Here is a 21,295-nt window from a genome sequence, read left to right on the forward strand (position 1 = left end):
CATATGTCCGGCCCCCAGGCGGCTGCGTGGTGCCAGTTACTCGCTTACATTTTAAAAACCTAATCTACATTTTTTTGTCAATTATTTGTACATATTTTGTGTCTTTTTAAGAATAGGCGGTTTTTCTAATTTTACATTGAGTGACTGTATGAACTCGTACAAGTGTACATGTGCTTTAAAACCCAGAGTGGCTGTTAAATGGAATTTATTTAAACAGGGATTTTGGTAATGGATGACGACCAGTGTACCACATGATTATTTTATGTTTCTGAGAAAACACTCCTCACACTGCTGAGGCTATAAATTTGTCACTAGCTTGTACTGTTAGTTTACTCTGCAATCAAAACTCTGCACTTCAGCATGATGGGATAATTTAATCATTTAATTAGACGTTGCCACCGCTCGGCATTCACCTAAAACCGAGGCCTGCGAGTTTTCTGAGCTCGGCTGCAGACCGCTCTCACACTCCTCATACCCGCTCTGTGGTGAACTCGCCCCTCCTGACAAGTTATTCCATCTTACCATCCTCTCCCCCCCCCCCCCCTCCTCCCTCCCTCCCTCCCTCCCTCCCTGTCATTATGATCAGCCAACCTCGGCGGTGTCACAACTCGTCTCCTCCTCATACTTTTCAAAGGTGGTTTTGGTGTGTTTTTCACACTTAATCCTGCGCTCTGACGGCCCCTGTGAAGTCTGCCTCACAGAGTGACAAACACACTCCTCTGCTGAATCAACACAGCGGATCCACCGGCCCTGACGTCGCCCCGAACCCTCACGCTCTGCTCTGTTGTTTCAGCTGTGGAGATGGCTGCGGGTGCCTCCCTGAGAGATATGACGGCGTAGAGATATGACAAGACGGCACGAAGTTCAGGGCTCGGATTCATCAGACTGCTAAAAGTAAAACTGTGGACTTCAGTTAAAGATAAAAATAGAAATCCTTCACTTAAGAATTTAAAAATAAAAACTATTTGTCAAACTTCTTTTGACATAAAAACTCTTAAATGACAGAGAGCTGCAGAGGTGTGAGGAGCTGGTTAAGAATAGATCCTTGATGACTGCAGTCTGCCTCTGTTCTCTGGCTCGTGGTAATAATAGTATTTCAGTCTATTATTTGCATTTGAGTATTTGATAGGATGTGACACCACTTTTTTTTTCCCTCTCTTCTCATCCATCCATCAGCCGCACTGCTCATCCCTACTGGGTGGAGCCAATCCATTTTATCTATTTCATTATATGATTTCTTTGTCGTCAACCAAAAGCAGAATTTCCTCACATTTCATCCCTCTCTGTACATTATTAATATATAAGATTCCCACATGATCAATGGGCCGACTCTGGATCCATATACGGACCTTAATCCAGACCCAGACTGCCTGCAAACATCTCATAGCAGTCACATCACCTCACCTGTCATGTGATAAAAGTTCCTTCTCCATTACGAGTATTCGTGCTTTTGATTCTTTAATAACATTTTGCTGTCAGTGAACTTTGACTTTGTCTTCAGTACAGCTTCTTCCACCACTAGATAAGTGTCATTATTTTTTGTTATCAACACAGTAACTGAGCTCCAGGTTTGTTGAATGTGATCTGCACCAGTTTCTTTTTGTCTCTTAATCGCGTCATGCTCTGTGGTGGTCTCCCGCACAGTGAGGGACTGCTGGGACTTTTTTTTTTGTTAGGTGTGATGAGCTGTCGGATTTCCCCCCTTCAGGCTCAAGGTTCAACACATTCCTGGCTGCACTGGTCAGTATGATTTTAATCTGTTTTCACAGGCAGCGCAGCACAGACACACAGACACAATCTTGTTTGGAATTCCAGTCCCACTTCGCTGACGGGAGACCTTCAGTCTCTCCTCGTGGACGTACCAGAGAGGAAAATCAAGGGTGGCATCCGTCTCTGTGTCCCACATGTGCTCACCGTCAAAACATCTGGGCCAGTATTTATCAAACTCAGAAGAATTACACTTGAAAATGATCTAAGACCAACACGAAGCAACAAGACACATTTATCAAATGACTTACTCCTACTTTTTAAGAGCAACTTTCATATGATTCATCACATTTGCTTTGTGCATTTTCTTTAATAAAAACCACCTTACATTTAATTCTGTGGTATGTTATTCTGCAACAACATACAGTTTATAATTTTATATATATATATATATTAAAGTTAATTTTATTTGTGTGAAATCTTAAAATCTCCCAGAATAATTAACAAGGGAAATTAAAGGTGGTATATAAAAGTTTTTGCTATTGCTACATAGCCATCGTTAGCATTAGCAGTCTAGAAGAAATGTGAGTTCAGCATCAAACTTCATTCTTTTACTCACCAACATCTGTCTCCAGATGTAGAAAGCAGCACCAGTGTTGACTCTTGTCTCTATCGCATCTTTTCTTCTACTGAAGTTAGCACGCTAACCAGCTAGCCCCGGTTTGTCTCGTCACTTTCCGATAGCGACTCACTGCAGCTTCCAGTCTGCACTGAAGACCTAGCGCCGCTCTGAGGACGTATTAAAACCTCCTGTCTTGTAAGAGTAACGATGGCCGAAGCTTTTGTCACGTGACAATCACCACAACAATGATAGTAATACATGGGTCCACTACAATAATTTAAAAGGTGTTTTGAGTCCAGGAGGTTTGGATTAAACAAGTCATATTTTAACTTTAATAAAAACTCCAGAGCTGTGTTTCTGTGTTAATGGGAGGAGTGACAATAACGATCAATCGTTGTGTAACAAAGTCTTTAAACTCAGAGAAAGTGTTTATCCACTGCTCAGTTTGTTGTGTGATTGATTTTCTTTTTTTTCCAATTACCCTCCTGGTAGCTGGATATGATGATTTCAGCTGGTTCATTTTAAAGTTCTTAACACTTAACTCAGTTAGATTCAAAGTGGCCATGTCTGGTGTTGTAGTGGCATTTTCACAACGTGCGTGACAAGTTTTAAACATGTCATTTAACTTTTTTAAAGTCCAGTCATGTCTGTAACTCGTGAAGCTCAGACCAATGATTATTGGAGTAATCAGTCATGTATTAGAGGAAACTGGAGTATTTCTGCTGCAGACTATTGTTCTTTCAGTCTGACCATCAACCCAAAGGTCACCGGGAGTAACAATGATCCCAGGAACTGGGTGGATAACATCAGGGCTGTTATTATTGTCAATAACTGCAGAGTTGTTTAGCCAGAAACTCCCCGACCAAGTCATGAGACTCCCCTTGTGTTTTCACTCCATTCGAGTCTCATTTGACTGACCAAGGAGCACAAATAAGAGGGCACCGAGGTCCTGGCACCAGTTGTTGGCCGCCCAGTCACAACACTCTCAAAATAGTCCATTCACACTCGCTCGCTGTCGTGCAAACCGAACACGAGCGTACAAAAGTTGTTGTTTGGCACCGTTTCTGCTCTGCCGGCTGCACCTCCTCACACCGTCTTCTACAACAACACAGGCGCCGTGTATTTCCATTGAGTTTGGCCACAATAGAAGACTTGAGACTGGGAATGGGAGATGGCGCATGCATAGACACATGTCTGGAAATAATGCTAAGTATGGCTTTTCTGCTGTGCAGCACATAGGCCGACGTGTTGGACCTGAATTAGACGGAGCCTTCAGAATGTGAACAATCTGCAGAGGGTCTTTAGCTCAGCTGTTAGCCTCCGGTAAAGGTTAAGACTCCGATCCAGAGAGGATTAGACATGTAGAGAACCCGAACGATCAAGTAACGCTCGTCTTTACAGAGGGGGTGTGGTAATCAGTCGTGAAGAACAACACGCTAAGACTAAGAAGTTTTTGATTTCTTTATTCCATCTGAAAGTTAACGATGAATTTCAGAAGAGGAAAAAACATCCTCAGCTCCTTCAGGCCTGTGGTTCTCAGAGTCAAGGACCCTGAACTGCTTTCCGATGTTTTATTACAGAAAGTGTTTGAAACTTATGAAAAACATTGTCATATATTTCTGTTATTGTTTTACTTATGGATGGAATTATAGTGAAAATGAATTATTCCTCTTGTTGCTCCTTCAAGGACCCCTGGGGGTCCCTGAACCTCACTTTGAGAACCACTGCTTTAGGCAACTAAAGTAAAAAAAATAGGTAAAGTGGTAAAAAAACTGAATTGTGAAAAAAGTTCTGCCTAGAACGAAAAATAAAACTCCTCATAATGCAGAAAATGTAAGAGTTTTATATCATTACGCCCTGGGTTTTTAATTTAGATGCACGTGCGTAAGTGAAAATAATAATGACTATACTGTTGAGTTTAATCTATGATAATGCATTATGTCTTCGAGGTTATGTGTTGCATGTTAAGCCTTAATCAACAGAGTAACTGCTGACTCCAGATGTTAGATACCTGTCTTGTGCAGATGTGGCGTGAAGCAGCACAAACTGTAAATACTAAAAATTGAACTTTACTTAAATTTAGCCTCCATCGCAGTGGTGGTCACCCGCGTGGTTCCTGAGCACATATAGTGTCATTAAATAAATAATTTACTTTGGTGAGTGCAGCACGAGTCGCAGAGAGGCAGTGATTGGCGGGTGGGGGAGGGAGCTACCGGAGCAGTCACTCCCCATCCCAACAGTAGTTCTGTCTGGGCGGAGGAGGGACGCAGCCAGCAGCCAGCCATTCATTCTTCTGCGGTCCCGGAGAAAACGTGGAGGATGAAGAAGAGACTCTGAGAGAGAGAGGGGGAAGGAAAAAATCAAGTCAGGATCGAGTCCGACAAGCTCAACCTCAACTCTGCACAAACCTCAGAGAAAAGAGACGCACAAGAAGATCCGGCACAAAAAAACCTCGGTGGATTTCAGAGGCGTCGCTTCTAAAAACGCACAGACAGCAGTTACACGTAAGTAGCTGCGGCACCTAAACAACCAGGGAAACTGAAGAAATCTCCTCTTTTTCTTAAGCCGATAGTGTAGAGAGATTGTCTGCCCGTGAAGCCAGTCTCTGTCGGAGAAACTCGGAAACAGATACTGAGACTTTCATCCAAGTTTCATCCACTTTTGTTGCTGTGCGGTTTTCTTCCAGAGCTCTGAGGGGAAAACTCGTGGCAGGAAAGCCGAGCAGACTGATGCTCTGCCAGGCAAAGCAGCTCATTATGACCCTAATGTGTTTTCACTCATCGGTCAGACATTTAATTCCTCCGTTAATGTAGTTTTAAATCATTTACGTGTTAACAAAACTTTAATGCACATGGTGCAAGTTGGACTCCTGTCATCAAAAGTCCAACAAACAGTAAATGCAACATGATGATGAGACGAGAAAAAGCAGCAGATTTTCACATTTCAGAAGCTTAAAATTGACGTAAAGGAATAATTCATTATCAAAACGGGTTGACCTCCAGTAAGCATCAGTTGTAGTCTATAGTTCTGTGCAAAATTCAGCTTAAAAACCCACTTCCTTTCTTTTATTTATCTATTTTCTGACACTATGTGCAACGTTACTCAGTAAAAGTTTCATTTGAGATGGAAAAATCCCTCATATGAAACATTAAATCTCTCGTTTCTGTCTCTAAATTGGTGACTCTCGTTAACATTTTCTACCAAGTTTAATTTTTCCATAAAGAAACTGAATCAAAAGCCTCGTTAACCCCAAACACCTGCTGATTTCAGTGGACTTATTGAAGGTCTAAGGTTTAAAGTGTGTCGATGGGCTTGACAGAAGTGCGACACAGATTCTTCCAGATTCTTCTCCTCAGTCTTTGTCTTCGTGTTGTGTTTCAACAGTAAACCTGAGAACTGGTCTCACCTGTAAACCAGTGTTTGTGTGTGAAAGAGAAAGGTCTCCTGAGGGCAGACACCTTTTTTATTTTTTTTGGACCAGTGTGTAACCAGAGTCGGGGACAGTGTTGTGTGTTTTGCATGAGGAAAGCCCTACTTTGCTGTTTCCTCCCCCAACAATCAGTGATTCATTATTATTTTTTTTCCACGCGTGATTCAATTTATTGCAGCAGTTTTCATAGAAAGTGTTCACGGGTGACTCTTGCTCCAAACCTCAGTCACTGATTCATTGCGGTAGGAAACATCAGAACCATATGATCTGTCTTTTTCCACGTGGATTTCGCTCTCTCCGCTTGTAGATTAACACTATACATGTCACTATAGCTTAAGTCTGAACGTGCTGAATTGTTGTAGCTCAGTGTATTGTTGTCACTTAATTACCAGCTGTGAAGCAGCAGCAGCAGCGCAGCCACTGTGTGGTCTTGGTTACGAGTCTATATTCTGTAATTAGCTTGAGCCAATTTTGTAATTTCTGTCTTTTTTTTTTTAAAGGGCACGCAACTGAGCTTCAGATGTTTAATGACGCTTATGTCATCACTGGATGAGTGGCTAGGATTAAAGATGGCAGTTGGTTGTTGGTGGATTCAGGGGTTGCCAGTGCACGTGGTCCCTCAGGGCTCCGTGCTTGGCCCCATTTAAAGGCCTGAGCTTCATTCATTATGACCCAGCAGAACGCTCCTCTTCCTCCGTTTAGGCCACAAGAAACACAAAAAGAATACACGAGTTTCTCTCCCTTGGCAGCCGGGCAGCGCAGATGCTTTGGAAAACGTCTTTAAAGTCTCCCTAAACAGAATGGTAAACTTTCAAAGCATGGAAAAAATATTACCAGCCTCCCTTTTTCTTTTTTGCCCGGTGCAGATGATGCAGCTGACGATACTTTTAATGCAAAAAAAATAAAACAAAAGTTTAACTGCTAACCCATTCATGCAGACCACATCATCTGCCTTTCGTGCTTCTCCGAGCTTTGATGGCCGTGCTTTTGTCATTAATCCAGGATCCTGGCTGCAGTTTAATGGGATTGGTCAGTGTATTTCTCCTGGAGTCGGAGCTGTTTTCATATCTACATCTTCTCCGTGCGTTCGGATCCTAAATAAACACTCACTTTTATGAGTCTGTGAGTGTAAATATCGCTGAGTGGTCTGTTGATGGAAATCAGACCCGGTCACTGTCGGTGTGCACTGGAAACCAAAGCCGGGACCTTAGTGTCGCCATGACCAGAGTGTGAAATCCACTAATTGAACTGCAGCTCCTGGGTCAGAGGTTAAACCAGACGACTCCGGCCGGCTGGGACCCACATCTGGAATACAGTTTGTTACAGCAAAACCCCACTGTGGATATCCTCCAGAGTAGATGGCCCTGATAACAAGGCTGGTTTATTTGCTCCACATTTCTTCGGACTACTGTAACCGTTGCACTTGTACACGGAGCAGCAACATCTGTTTTTGACAGTCAGCGTTTTTTTCTTGGTCATTATTTCACCTCACAGTGTTCTTTTGTCTCTCAGTGAGCGCGGTCAATAAAACTTTCAACGGGAGCATCCAGGAAGTTGCTCTAATGAAACCAACACGTCACAAAGTTTTTTTTTCTTTTCTTAATATGCATCTCGTTACCTTTAAAGATTGTTTATTTGGCCATAAAATTGACGTAATGCGAGGAAGGACAGTCTTAAAAATTCAGACAAATCTTAACTGGGTCACATTACGTTATAAGGTTTTCCGTTCCAAGCTTCTAAAAGAACGTTTTTCTGAGTGAATTAAAAGCAGCCGTGTGTCCGAGCTGGTTTCTGTTTAATGGAGCAGTTTCACCGGATCTGGACAGGTTTGCAAAAGGAGAGGCTTTGTTCATGAACACTTTTCTGTTGTTGTCTGAATTAGGGATGTCACTTTTTAAAAAAAAAAAAAAAAAAAAATCATGTTCAAATAACTTGAAGCTAACCCGTAATTAGGTCAGATGACTTCAAACTCTACCCACGTAGCCAGCTGTGTCCTAAACTACATTGTTGAATTCATGTTGTTTCGTTTATTTGCGGTGCCTCTGCTGCCTTCTTCGAGTCAGAGTCAGCAAACAGCCTTACCCTCTTTATCCGCAGTTATTCATCCACAGAGCTTCCACACATTACTTCAGCTCAGCATGGCTCTCGTTAGTTTTCTTAATTTTCCATCAGCAAGGAACACAGAGGAAGCGTAGTCAGCTGACAGGGCAACAGTTCGTACGGTGGACGAAGCATTTTGCGAACCCTCCTCGCTGCAGACCGATGCAACAGTGTCTAATTGGATAAACCTGTGCATGAGATTCTCTCACAGCACTTTGTATTTACCAATAAACAGAAAATAATGGATTATGACTGATTAATATTTAACAAACCTTTAAATATTTGTTTGTTAAAGATGAATCCAGCTGTGCTTCAGCGTGTCCTGTCACACCTGAAGTTTGTCTCTCTGGTCCGGTTCAGTTCATGAGTTTGTAAACTTTTCTCCTTCGGTTTGATTTGCTTTCACTCAGAGAAAAATTCAAGTGAACTAAAATGCATCATTACAAACCAGATGAGAGGGTTCTCTCCTCTCATTGGTCAGATTGTTTGGCTGGAGCAGGAAGTAAACACAGGAAGTTTGGGACCGGACTGATCGAAAGGGTCGTGATTTGATTGTTTTATTCCGCACCCGAATGCAATTTTCACACCAAACGAATCGTACCAAGGTGGAAACGAACCAGGTTTCGGTTTAACCAGATTATTGCGTGTGAAAACACGCAAAGTGTCTGAGAGTTAAACTGGATGTTTCCGGCTCGTTACATTTCCAATCCGATTTATGAAGTGACCTCACATGGTAAACCCAGACCAGGGAGCGCACTTTGTTATTGGACTGAAAGAATGAAGGAATTATTTGTCTATCATACTCATGCCTCACCTCTTCACCTGGTTCATCAGCTTCTAGGATCAAACTGTTCCTGTTCCAGTTGTTGATCGTCTTGTCAGAGAGTAAAACGACGTTCGAGTCGTTTCACATCTGTGTGAAATGTGACGGCGTCCAGCAGCCGTCACGTGATGACCTTTTCCCTTGTGACCTCCTGGTTCTGCTCTTGATTCAACTCTCCAAACCCTCCATCGCTCTCCCAATGATACTTCACCAAACTTTCTTGGTCCCTACGTGCCCCCCCCCCCCCCCCCCCCCCCCCCCCCGCCCTCCACGCTACACCATGGGGTAGTCATGCATGCTGATTAGATTAGGCAGCGCTGGAGCTAATCACCCTTCTCTCTCCTCTCCCCTGCTATTCTCCCCTTGCCTGTTCCCTCTGTTTTTTCTTTTCCTCCGGCTCTATCCGTCCTGGGGGCCCCCCTGTGGCTCCTAGAGATGAGCCTCTCCTGGGGGTACATCTTCGTGCAGCAGCTCTCCAACCTGCTCTTTACTGGGGAAAAACCAGCAGGGTGGGGTCCTGGCAATAACAAAGCCCTCACCCTGCACTTGCCCCCTCTGTCAATAGAGGGCTGACTGTGGGCTTGTGTGGAACGTACCCTCCCTTTAGAAAAGAAAGAGACATCCAGAGAGAAGTGAATGACTTGTGGAGGGCTGGGAAAGGGGAGGGAGGGGTCAGGACCCTCCTGTCGGGTGAAATGAGGAGAAAGAATCTGCAGTGGGTTTTGTTCCTTTGTGGCGTGCTGGGGGGTCAGTCTCAGGGGAATGCACGGCAGACAGACGGTGGGTTCTGCAGCTGCACGGCCTCCAGCGCTTTATCTCGTCCCTGAGCAACTGCAGGCTCATTAAACTCTGCTGGTCGAGTTCAACGTTCGCTTCAATCTCCTGTTTACCTCCCCTGCCAATCCGTCCTTTTCTCTTTACTGGCAAACGCCGGGATCAGACATGTTTGAATATTGATTAAGCTGGAACTGGAGTCGCTCTGGGGCTCAGCCTCACAGCTGTATGCTAATGATGAAAGGTTACGACCTGCCACAAAAGGCCGGTGTGTGTGTGTGTAATGTGCGATAAGGCAGTATCATATGTTCAGTTTGGCTTAGGTCACGGAACAGGCTTTGAGCTGTATGAGTGAGATTAAACTAGATTGTCCATTGTGTTTGTGTCGCAGCTGAAAGTCATAATTTGCTTTCATGTTGCAGTTGGTTCCCAGTTCATATCTGAGACAGAGAAAACAATGACTACAAAGAGACAGAGACTCTGAATTTATTACCATCTCAAAGAAGGGCTGCAACTAATTATTTAGTTTCTTTTATTAAGCAATCTGTTTATTTAACAGGGAATGTACACTAATTAACGTGTCGTATTGTGTCTGTTGAAGCTGTGCACACACAATGTGTAAATTAGAAGTAAACTTTAGCTTGTTTTGTCCAAAACCAAATGTGGGTCAATACACGGTGACATGAGACAGAGAACAACAGTGAATCCTCATGTTTAAGAAGCTGAAAGCAGCAAATACCTGACATTTCAGATTGGCTAATTGCTTCAGCATTAGTTAAAACCAGATCATGAGAACGGGGGCGAGCTAACTGTTGACATATGAAGAGTTAAGTTTGGGAACTGCTCACATTTATACAGGATGAAATAATCAAATAATAATAATCATATAAATTAGGTATATATTCTTCTACATCTTCCACTCCACATTGCAGGAACTGATTATAAATGTCTGTCGAAATTTCTTCTTTCTTTTTCTTTCAACCAATCAAACTCCACCTCATTCTGTGGGAATTTTCGATCATCTACTTGTTTCATTTTGAGTATCGTTCCATTGAGTCAGAAAACTCGGCATGCTGGTCAAGCTGGACAAGAGTCCTTTCACTTTCACTCACTTTTCCTGCTAAATCTCAGCCCAGCGGAGAAATCCTCCAGATGCTCTGAGCCCATATTACTCACAACCAGAGACGTGATTCCCTGTGTTTGGGTTCTGGTTTCACCAGCACCATGGAAACCCTATTTTGGTTTGCACTGGCAGACTGTCACCGGTCATTATCACCACTGCAGCCCAGTAGCCAGAGCACAGCAGGACCAGCAGCTGTAACGCTTGCTCTGTCTTTGGCTACTTCCTGCTTGGGCAGACCTAGTCTTAATAAAGGTGACTCATTCTAAATATAAGGCAGGTCGCTGGTTTGACCTCATCCTGTTCACATTACTAACTATATTCCCAGTAAATGACCGTTTGCCTTCCGTAGTTACTGTTGCTTTGCCGGTCAAGCTTTCCGCTTTCACACATTACATCTGCAGTGTGCAATGATCACCAGCTCTGGAAGAATTATTCAGATCCTTTATTTGAAGAAAAGCACCGATACCACACTGTAAAAACAAAAGTTTTTTATTGAAAATTTTACTTCAGTTGAATTATGTAATTATAATCTGGAAAATGTACTTAAAGTATTAATGCAAAGAATAGCCTATACTGTATCATTAGATTATTATTATGTAATGTGTAAGTAGCAAGTGACAGTGTGATTATTGATTATTTTCATCATGGATTAATGTCTTGGTTATTTTCTCAATTAACATATTCAACTAATTGATAGGTTGTAAAATTTCAGAAAACAGTGAAACCTTCACAAAGTCTTTTTTTAAACAAACTTCAAAATTATTAAAATTGATTACAATTATTAAAATAATCCAAAAGGAAAAAAGCAAATGTCACATTTGAGAAGCTTGCTTGCTTAAAAACTACTTCAACCAGTCACAAAATGTTAGTCAGATGACAGAAGAACAATTGCCAAATTGGTTAAGTAACTATGTGGTAGTTTAATAGACTATTAGTCATAACAAGAACTCATATTTTATGAACTTTTGTGCATAAAGGATCTTAATATATAAAGCAACTAGTAGCTACAACTGTGAAAAGAAGTACAGTCCTTGAGTAAATATTAGCTACATTAGCTAATATTTACATACATTATCTACAACAGAGATTTACCACTTATATTTCTTTGTATTTTTTTTTTTAAACAATGGGTCCTTGATTTCAGACAGAGGTAGACAAAAAAGCAGGTGTCTCATTTCTAGCCGGTAACTGTTGACTTTTGCTGACTGAAATGTCAACTATCCACTAGCTAACATTAGCTTAACTGTTGTAGCTAGTTAAGCTAACGTTAACTCCATGGGTTTTTGAGGAAGCTTTGTCCTGCTTTACTTTTTAATTTTCTACGGCTGAATCGTTTTAAAAGGAGGATCTTGTAAAAATGTTTTTGATAAAAGAAAAGACTGAGGTTAAAGCTGATGTGTCCCAGGCTGAAAGTTACTGACAGAACTGTTGTTGTATTGCAGTGTAGAGCCGGTTAGCCCAAGTATTACAAGAACAAATGTAAAAATCAGACTGTTAATTTGTTTATATAACCCCATTTGGAGGCTTTATTTGCTCATATAGGTTTAAAATGTCGCAGTTTTGGAAGAGGTTTAGTGTAAAACCTTGGGCAACCTCTGACTGATTATCTCCATTAATCTTCACTCTGAAAGGCCTGGGTCACTGAGGTTTACCTAATGGTCTGTGCAACTGTGAATTAACTTGTAGTGTGAGGACTCTCCAGGTGAGGATGACCGCTCAGCTAAGCATGTTGGGATAATGTTACAGCACCTGTGGGACCACACAGGTCACACTACACCCCAAAGCTCCAGCCAAGCCGATATGAATGGGGTTAATTGAATTTATCCGGCATTTGCCAGGTTGGTTTTTCAAACCTCAGGCTTGTCAACAGATGCATCCTGTTTGAGCTGATCTCAGGTATGGTCGGCACTGATGTGGCTCCAGTAAAAATAAACACAGACACAGTTTCAGGTTGAGCTCGGAGACGTTTAAACTCTCCTAACTCAGTCTTTAAAGTTAATTTGTTTGTGCCAGGAAAGCATCTTTGTTCACTGCGGTTGTGAAGCTTCTCCATGCAATCAGAGTGTTTATATTTTCATGCTAAAGTGAGTGCTACTGTTTCATGTTTTATTTCCTGCTCTCTCTCTCTCTGTGATTGACCTTTGCTTTGACTCGTCCGAAACCTTTGTAAAAAACGTGCATACTTGCTTTGGGGACAAAAAAAAAAAAAAAAGAAAGAAGAATGCAGGGAATGAGGCATTTCTTTGTTTGCTGTTGTCATTTGGGGCGGCCCTCCACAGCTAAGTGGTATTTGCCATCTGAAAGCAGCAGGGATTACGCCGTCACTCACTGCGTGGAGAGGGAGAGTAAACACAGGCACGAGAAGAGTGAATCATGGAGCGCAGTAATAATAGTGGAGGGAGACGGGAAACAGACATGAAGGAAAACAAGTTTCAGAGTCAAAAAAAGAGAGAGAGGGAGAGATTAAAAAGGAAGAGAGAGAGCAAAGAGCAGAAAACTTGAGACAGAAAGGAAAGAGAAGGTAAGGCTTTTGTTTCACAATTAACTGAAGCGGCCCTGGGTCAGACATCTGTGATCCATCTCCCAGGGGCAGGCGTCTGGAGATGCCTTCGTACCCCCACTGCCTCATTCTCCCCCTCCTCCCTCTTCTCTCTCGCCCCTCCACCAGCTCTGTGACGTCCCTTTGATGACTCCTCTGACCTCCATCTATCAACTTACCTCAAACTTTACACTGGAGAGGTGCAGTCAGCAAAGATAATATAAGATATATTAGAAGATAATATCCATACTAATATGGATTTGGAAACAGTTTTTGTCTTTCTGTCCACACTATGAGAACTCTTGGTAAAAAAGTGGATATATTTGCAGATATAAAAACCTTTATATGAGATTTATAGCATCGATAATGGATCCAAACAAGCTTCACTCGACATGATGTCGTGTCTGGCTTGATGTGTTTACATAAATATGGCTAATATTAGACAAAAGGGAAACTGATCTTTTCCAAAATGCAAACGTATAATAGACACGAGAAACCTTTTACAAACAGAGGTGTTAGGGCAACTGCCTGTGACTTTTCTTTTACTTTCTCATTTTTCTCCCCCAATCCTGATACAAAGTAGTGACTCAACATCAGTTCTCTCCTTTTCCTGAATTTAAAACCTGTATAAAGTTTATTAGAATATTTGTCTGTGAGGTTAACTCTGAAACAAAACCCTGAATTTAACCTTCTTTGTTCATGTCTGGCTGATTTACAATGCACTGAATTCAGTACTAGCGTCAATGCTAATCCCGCAGATCAGATTGGTAAACATTAAGTATTTCATTGTTGGCCAAAGCAGAAAGAACAGAACTTGAAAGAACTAGAACTTTTGTTTTGTTTTGAGGATTTAAAAGAAGCAGTTCACCCAAATATCACAAAGAGATTTATGCCTTCTCCCCGAACCAGTGAAGATGAGTGGAAGTTTGTTTATGGTGCTTGTATAATTATAAACCTACATAAATAAACAAGGTCGCAGTGTTGGATAATCCACAAAAAAGTTTATATGATCCAAGTAAAGTTTTCCAAGTGTTGTTGGTGAACACTGGCTCTATTTTTAAACATCTGAATTTTGAGATACAACTAGAGGAAATAGAGGAAAACGTGTGTGTGTGTGTGTGTGTGTGTGTGTGTGTGTGTGTGGCTGAAAACACCTGATTCTGAGTGTTGACGTTGCTTAGTTCAGACAGTTTAATAGCAGAAACGCAGTTAAACCAGATTATGTAAACAACTTACATGATCTTATCAGTTTCTCAGGACGGCTGGACGCATTAAAGAAGCCGTTATGCGCCTGTTAACTGCGGCACCATCAGATTCCTGGGAGCCAGTGGCCTGTGAGGCTGAATGGGAATCTTCGTCGCCGCAGGTTCACAGGTTCAGAGGCGGAAAGATGACGCCTCTCTGTCTTTTTAGACGTGATAATGCAATTTGGTCATGAACAGTCCTGAAATAGGGGAGATAATGAGTGTGTGTGTGTGTGTGTGTGAACAAGTGATTGTGTGTAATACTCATGTGAAACCCCTTGGCCCATTATGTCTGTCATCACGTCTGGGAGAGACTTGGCTCGCATCCAGTCCGGAGAAATTACCCTCCTATCCACATTAGCGAGCCCTTAATACACCTGTCTTTTATCATACGGAGAGACCTCAGTGATGACTTCACCACCCCGCATCAAAGAGCGCAGCACACGCATGAGCTAAACGTCAGTTAAAGGTCATTATTTTTTAATCTCTTCTTCCTCTTTGACTCCATATCTGTTGTTTTTCTTTTATTCTTAATAAGGATCATAAAGCGGACTCGCTGAGTGACCCTCTGCAGCCATCTGTTGTGTTTCACATTGAGCTAACAGACTAATCACTGCAAGGTGATGTCATTCTGTGTGCGGTCTGTGGTTTACAGGCAGGACACACACACACATGTACACATGCATGCAGACACACACACACACACACACACACACACACACACACACACACACACACACACACAAAAGAGGAAATTGGATAGAGTGTGGATAATCTTTGCATTAGTCCAGAGTGTGTAATCAGCGTGCGCCTGAGGGAGTAAAACACACCTTGTGTTTTTACTTTACAGGCTGAGTCCTTCTTTTTTAATGGCAGGGCTTGTGCTGCAGTGTTAAGTGTTTTATGTGGGAGGGGAAAGGGGGCGTGTGTTTGTGTCAGAGGAATTAGAGGCTAACTGAGGAGATGGCGCTGGACATTAGCGGCGTGTAACGTCATCGAAAAGGAGGATAATGTCACTGCAGATCAATTTTCACTCGCAGATAAAAATCTTTATTTCTCTGTGTCTTCGAATCTTCTGCTCAGATTGTCAGTCTGGTGTTCAGCATGCACATTAATGGACTTTAAATACCCGCAGTAGTAACCATGTGTTACTTCCTCCGCCAAGCGGCATATCGTTAACTAACCAAATTAGTTTGCGGGTCTGTTCACTCAGTGTTTCCCTACCCTGTGTGGATGCTGTTGGAGTTTCGGCTTTAACGTTAGCGGCCCCGTCCAGCCCGGAAAGTTTACACTCCAGTAACACCGGCCAACGTTCCCATTACGTTCGCCAAAAACATCAGTTAGTCCTCATCATCAAAGCCTTTTCTCCTCTAACATTAAAAACTGGAAACTGTTTGGAAATGTAAAAAGTGTGTAAGCCAAACAGTTTATTATTACGTTAGAATGATCTGTGAATTTGACTTATAATACTAAAACTGACTGTCTTTACGCTGCAATACAAGAGCAATACTTCTTTATTTACACGTCTCCTTCATGGATCATCAGCTGGTGAGGATGCTAGCGACACTTAAGCAGCCAGAGAAAAGAAATCTGTTTTTATTTACTACTGTCTGAAATCATTGGTGTTCTGTTTACAAAGGATTTAATGGTAAATCTGGCAGCATGTGTGCTGTGCAAGAACAGAGAGCTCACTAGGCATGGGCATTTATTGTCAATCACTTGCAATCACCTTCTAGATGTAGCGGTTAGCATGTTAGCTGCATGTGTGTGTTAGTGTTAACTGACCATAGTTTTTAACCGCATGGTAGCGCCACATTTCTCTCTCAAAAACAAAGGTTTTAATACATTATGGACTTTAGTTTTAGATAACATAAAACGGACCCCAGTAATGAGTCTTGAAGTCTGGCAGTTGGTGACCGGTCAACTAGAATTAATGCCCCCCCTTAATGAAAGCAGTCCAGAACCGGGCCTGAACTGAGGGGTTCTTGCGTTCAGGTAACGGTAACAGTCTGCTGGACACAAACTGCCTTCGTCGAGGTCGGGAAACGGCATTGTTTCAGTCAGCAGGCCGAGCTCGCACCCAGACCCAAAGCGGAAGCTGCACAGGCACCAGAAACCCGACGGCTTTTCCTCCCTCTCTTTGAAGAGCTCCTGGCAAAGCTTTCAAAGCCCCTCTGTCTCAACGCTGGCTCCTAAAATATTGTGTGGTGAATGTAATCCAGCTGCCCAGCTGAGCGGGAACAGACAACGCTTATTATTCTCAACAACAATAATTGCTTTTATTTATCCTTTTTATGTTTTGCCCTTTTGTTGTGCATTCCAGACATTTTACACGGCAGAGTGGAGTAACGTTGAGAACTGCCACTTGTGTTGGACTTGAACGGTAGTGAAAAATATAACTCGTCTTGTATGATACTGAATCCACTGTGCTGCCACTGAGCGGTTTCTGTGGTGCTGATGCAGCAACAGTTTGCTAGTCCTGTAAAAATGTTCCAGTGACACAGACAAAACACACACACACACACACACACACACACACACACTGGCGGCTGAGTGCAGTGATGAAGTCATTGTTGGTCAAGTCTGTTTTGTATTGTATGAATAGACAGCAGCTGTAATGCCCATTCGGATCCAGTCTTAAGATAGGGGGTTTATATAACCTGGTTTACACTGACAATGTGTATTGTGTTTCTGTGAGCTCCAGAAACAGATGTTCCCACATGGTTAACAACTGTAAATCTAGTTTTTACTGTTCACCGTACTTTAAATAAACATGTTGTATTTGACCTTTCACGTCAGCCAGGTGAGGTGCACGTGTCTCTGTCTCTATTTGCAAGAGCTTCAGTGCTCTTTAAATATTTGGTCTCTTGCTCCTTCGGCGATCGCTCCAAATCGCTTGTTGAACACACTTTGCAGACGCGCTGCGTCGCAGTGATTAGTGAGAGGAAGCAGCCAGTGCCCGGCTCTGTTCACTAACACCTGTGCTGTGTATGTTAGCCCGAGGTGGAGGGGACTCCTGAGCTGGATGTTTTAACGAGAATGCTTTGTGTTCAGCCTCACATGCCTCTCATTACTGCCCAGAGAGTGAAGACAAGAAGAGAGGGTTGGAGTGAAATGAATATAAAACATATGGAGATGCGTCTGATTCATCCTCTTCTTCTCTTTCTTTGCTGCCAGATACAATATCAGTGCTTGATGTGTCACAGCCTTGATAGATGCAGCCTTGGCCTCTGCATGTGCAGCTACAGAAACACTTAGTTTGAAAGTAGTTTAAAGTAGTTCGCTGCTTTCCCTCATACGTCTCTGTTAAATTTGAAGCTGCAGCCAGGAGCTGGTTAGCTTAGCGCAGCATGAAGACTGGAAGCAGAGGGAAACAGCTAGCCTGTCTCTGGACAAAGTAGGAATGCAACTAAGTAATGATTATTCTCATTATCAACAAATCTGCCAAACCTTTTCTTTTAATTAATCTATTCATTGTTTGTTCTATAAAACGTGGAAAATGTCATTAAATGTATTTTTTTTAACTGACTAACTGACAAAAAATATTCAATTTACTGTAATTGATTTGAATGACTGATTTCTCCAAATAGCTGTCGATTAATTTTCCTTTGATTGAATACCTATTAATTGACTTAATGTTTCAAGTCTACCAGCACATCTATAGCTCATTATTTAACGTGTTGTTTCTTGCTTGTTTGAAGGAGCTATTTGTAAGTTTTGCTATCGCTACATAGCTAACGTTAGCATCAACAGCTGTTTACTTACCTGTCTAGAAGAAACGTTGTGAATTCAGCATCAAACTTTATTCCTTTACCTACCAACAGATAAAAAAAAAAGCAAGTAAACAGATGTTAATGCTAATGCTAGCGAGTCGCCGCTCCAGGCCAAAATAATCCGGCACCTAATCCCCTCTAAAACTACAACTTGACATTTTTACACTTTTGCTTTTATACCGATTCAACAAACAAGCTACAACATGTTTATTTGTGAGGTGGTTTAGAGGTATAGACAGTTGCCAGGCTAGCTGTTTCCCCCTGTTTCTGGTCTTCATGCTAAGCTAAGCTAAGTGCCTGCTGGCTGTAGCTTCATATTTAACAGACATGAGAGTGGTATCGATCTTCTCCATCTGACTCTCGGCAGGAAAGCACATAAGTGCAGTTCCTATTCCTTTAAATGTTCACATCCCACACACTTCTCCTCCATCCAGCTCCCCTGTTCCCAAAGCCCTTAAATACTATAAGAAAGACCCTTTTGTGGTGGGCCTGGCAGCGGTGAACGTACCAACAGGCATCCCACAATCCCCCCCCCACCATAATAGCCTGCCCCCAGCTGTGGGAAGGTTCAACAGCTGAGCTTCAAACACCAGCATCTAACACTTTCCTAACTAAGAGGTATTCCCAAGTTTAATGCACGTCGGGGGGCTTTAAGGCGCCAAAAAAGTAGCTGGATCGAATCCCCTCAGCTGTGGCAGGTTGTGTATCCCACGTCTGTAATTGGAAAATGCCCGACAAGAATTTACACCGCTGAGGTTTACGTCAGGACGAAACGTCAATCCGCTGACAAGCAGCGAGAGAACATACGGCTGTGTTGTTCCTGCCCTTATCTCTGTTAGCTTATCCGTAGAAAATGAGGTTCCTGTTTTCATCCACCCTGCTTCACCAGACGGCATGTGTGCAGGGTCCTACAAGTTTAGTGTATGTGTGCACTAGCTCAGTCACGTGTAGGTTGAGGCATTTTGAATGAGGGTTTCGCACCTCTGTAACCGAACCTTGAAGTTCTGGTTTCACTAACTGACTCTCTCTCTCTCTCTCTCTCTCTCTCTCTCTCTCTCTCTCTCTCTCTCTCTCTCAAGGCTTTCTTAATAGATAGTAAATAAACTTATAGTTAAGGCTGTTATTGTCTGTGGTGCCAGAACAATTACATACAGTAAATGAGCCTCGCTAAATTATTAATTGGTGTCTATATACGCACGTTTGTATTGTTTTGAGTGTTCAAATTCTCATTAGACTGTTAAAATCTTAATAAGCTGCAGCTTTCTGTGTTTTAGTTTGAAAGTATGAAAATGTACCTCAGTGAAAGAGCATTTATTCAGAGGCCTGCTGTATGGGCGGTACGTTGTTTATTAGCGTATGGAAGTCATAATGATCCCGGCGAAGCTGCTCTGGGAATTGTATTAGTTCAAGCTCATAGCAGAGTTTTTGTGGCAAAATACTGTTTGTTTTTCCATTGTTCATAAACTGGATTTCAGTGTTGATTGTACCTTATTTGATTATGTTCAATTTCCTTATCGGAGTATCGCTTCACGTAAAAACAAAGTGTACGGTCGGAGTTTCGACACAGGCCTCAAGGCCCCTTTTTGTCCACACCTGCTGCCGTAGGCCGGATCAGGTTCAGAGTGATGTCAGTGTTTGGCCTGTGGCTGTTGCTCACACAGTCGTGAGGAGTCGCTTGTTGGTGTGTTTGTGAAGATGGAGGAATCTTTTTGAACCTCAAAGGCGATTCCTCTGTACTGAAGGGATGCAGGGCTCTCGCCACATATTCTCCCTCCCCTGTGATATTTATCAACTTTGTCCTGACTCATTTTTCCTTTTGCTCTGACGGGAAAATGGCGTTTGCTCCTCGCTGTCGAGCTTCAGAAGCTGTAGAAGCTAAAAGTAAAAACAGTGGAAATAATAATATTGGTTCTAGTTCATCATTAAGCAGAATCAGCAAGACAAACAGCCGATTCTTCTGCAGGCAGGATACACTCAACGTTACCTGAAGAGGAAGTCGTCGTTGCACTGATACGAGGCGGTGCACTCGTCCCTCTCAAGGTGTATCCCTCCACCAAGCGTTTCACATTGATTTGTTGACGTGTAATAGTGCCAAATAAAACCAGGTGTCACCGTCATGAAACCCGAAATATGAAGAATTAAAATTTCTCCCTCATGGTTGATACAGGAAGTGATTTAAAGAAGAGATGTGTAAACTGTCGCTGAGTCACGCTGCGTTCACGTCATGTAGATTAAACCGTAACTTTGAGCAGCCGCGTGGGAAAAAAACGTTCACATCATCCACCGACACAGACGTATGAACAAACTGTTGTAAGAACGGCTTCACATGCACCACCGTCATCAAAATGAATCCAGTACTGAGCAGTGTGTGTGTGTGTATACATCACCTTTTTTTTTTTACAGTTGCCTGTACAGTCACAAAGAGGGACAATAGACTATGTAAGACAGGTTGTGAAAGAAAAGATTTGATAAGGGATTTGTCGAGCTCGGAGCTCAACTAATCTGTTTATTTTACCAACTTGGAGCCGGAACCGAAATGGAAACTGCTTTTGAAACCCATCTGTGTGTGTGTGTGTGTGTGTGTGTGTGTGTGTGTGTGTGTGTGAGTGAGATAAGCGCTGCTGTTGGAAAAAGCCCCTGAGGCCACTGTGGTGATCACTCTCTGATAGATTTAGTGCCCCGCCTGTCACAGGAAGATCCTTCACTGTCACATGTCAGTCATTTATCTGCACAAAGCTCCACCTTCAGCTTCCTGTTGAGATGAACCCGGCCGTGATTTGTGACCATCCACCACTTTTCTCCATCTAACCTGGTCCATTTATCCTGCAGTGGTGGCGTTGTGCACTGTTTGCAAAAACTTCTCCAATCCTGTTAATGTCGTGACTATTGATGTCAGGTTATTGACCTGGCGGTTAACTGAAGCTCTCTGCACAGTGTTCACTAAGAGGGAAGAGAGTCGGCCATTAGTTGATTAGCCACAACGTGACGTATGTGTGGCTTTAGTTTAGAGAGGGCAGAGTGACCTGAAGCTGCTGCTGACAGCGGGAAGATGTTTGATGAGGGTCAGTGATCCTATTGAGTTTCTATTGATTACTTCTAAAGGAATGATTGGTGTCTTGCCACATATGCCATATTGATACTGTGGTGATTTGGTGTTAGT

At 42.6% G+C, this 21,295-nt stretch overlaps 1 protein-coding gene across 1 annotated transcript in view; it reads left to right on the top strand.

Moving 5' to 3' along the window:
• Window positions 1-4,614: 4,614 nt before the first annotated feature.
• lhfpl2a (LHFPL tetraspan subfamily member 2a) overlaps window positions 4,615-21,295 on the top strand; it is a 39,105-nt gene continuing 22,424 nt past the window's right edge. The window contains exon 1 of the mRNA XM_056403977.1: window positions 4,615-4,833. The gene's annotated coding sequence lies outside the window, so the exon portion shown is untranslated. The remainder of the gene's footprint in view (window positions 4,834-21,295) is intronic.

The sequence above is a fragment of the Seriola aureovittata genome, chromosome 18, assembly GCF_021018895.1.
Source record: "Seriola aureovittata isolate HTS-2021-v1 ecotype China chromosome 18, ASM2101889v1, whole genome shotgun sequence".
Taxonomy (NCBI): Eukaryota; Metazoa; Chordata; class Actinopteri; order Carangiformes; family Carangidae; genus Seriola; species Seriola aureovittata.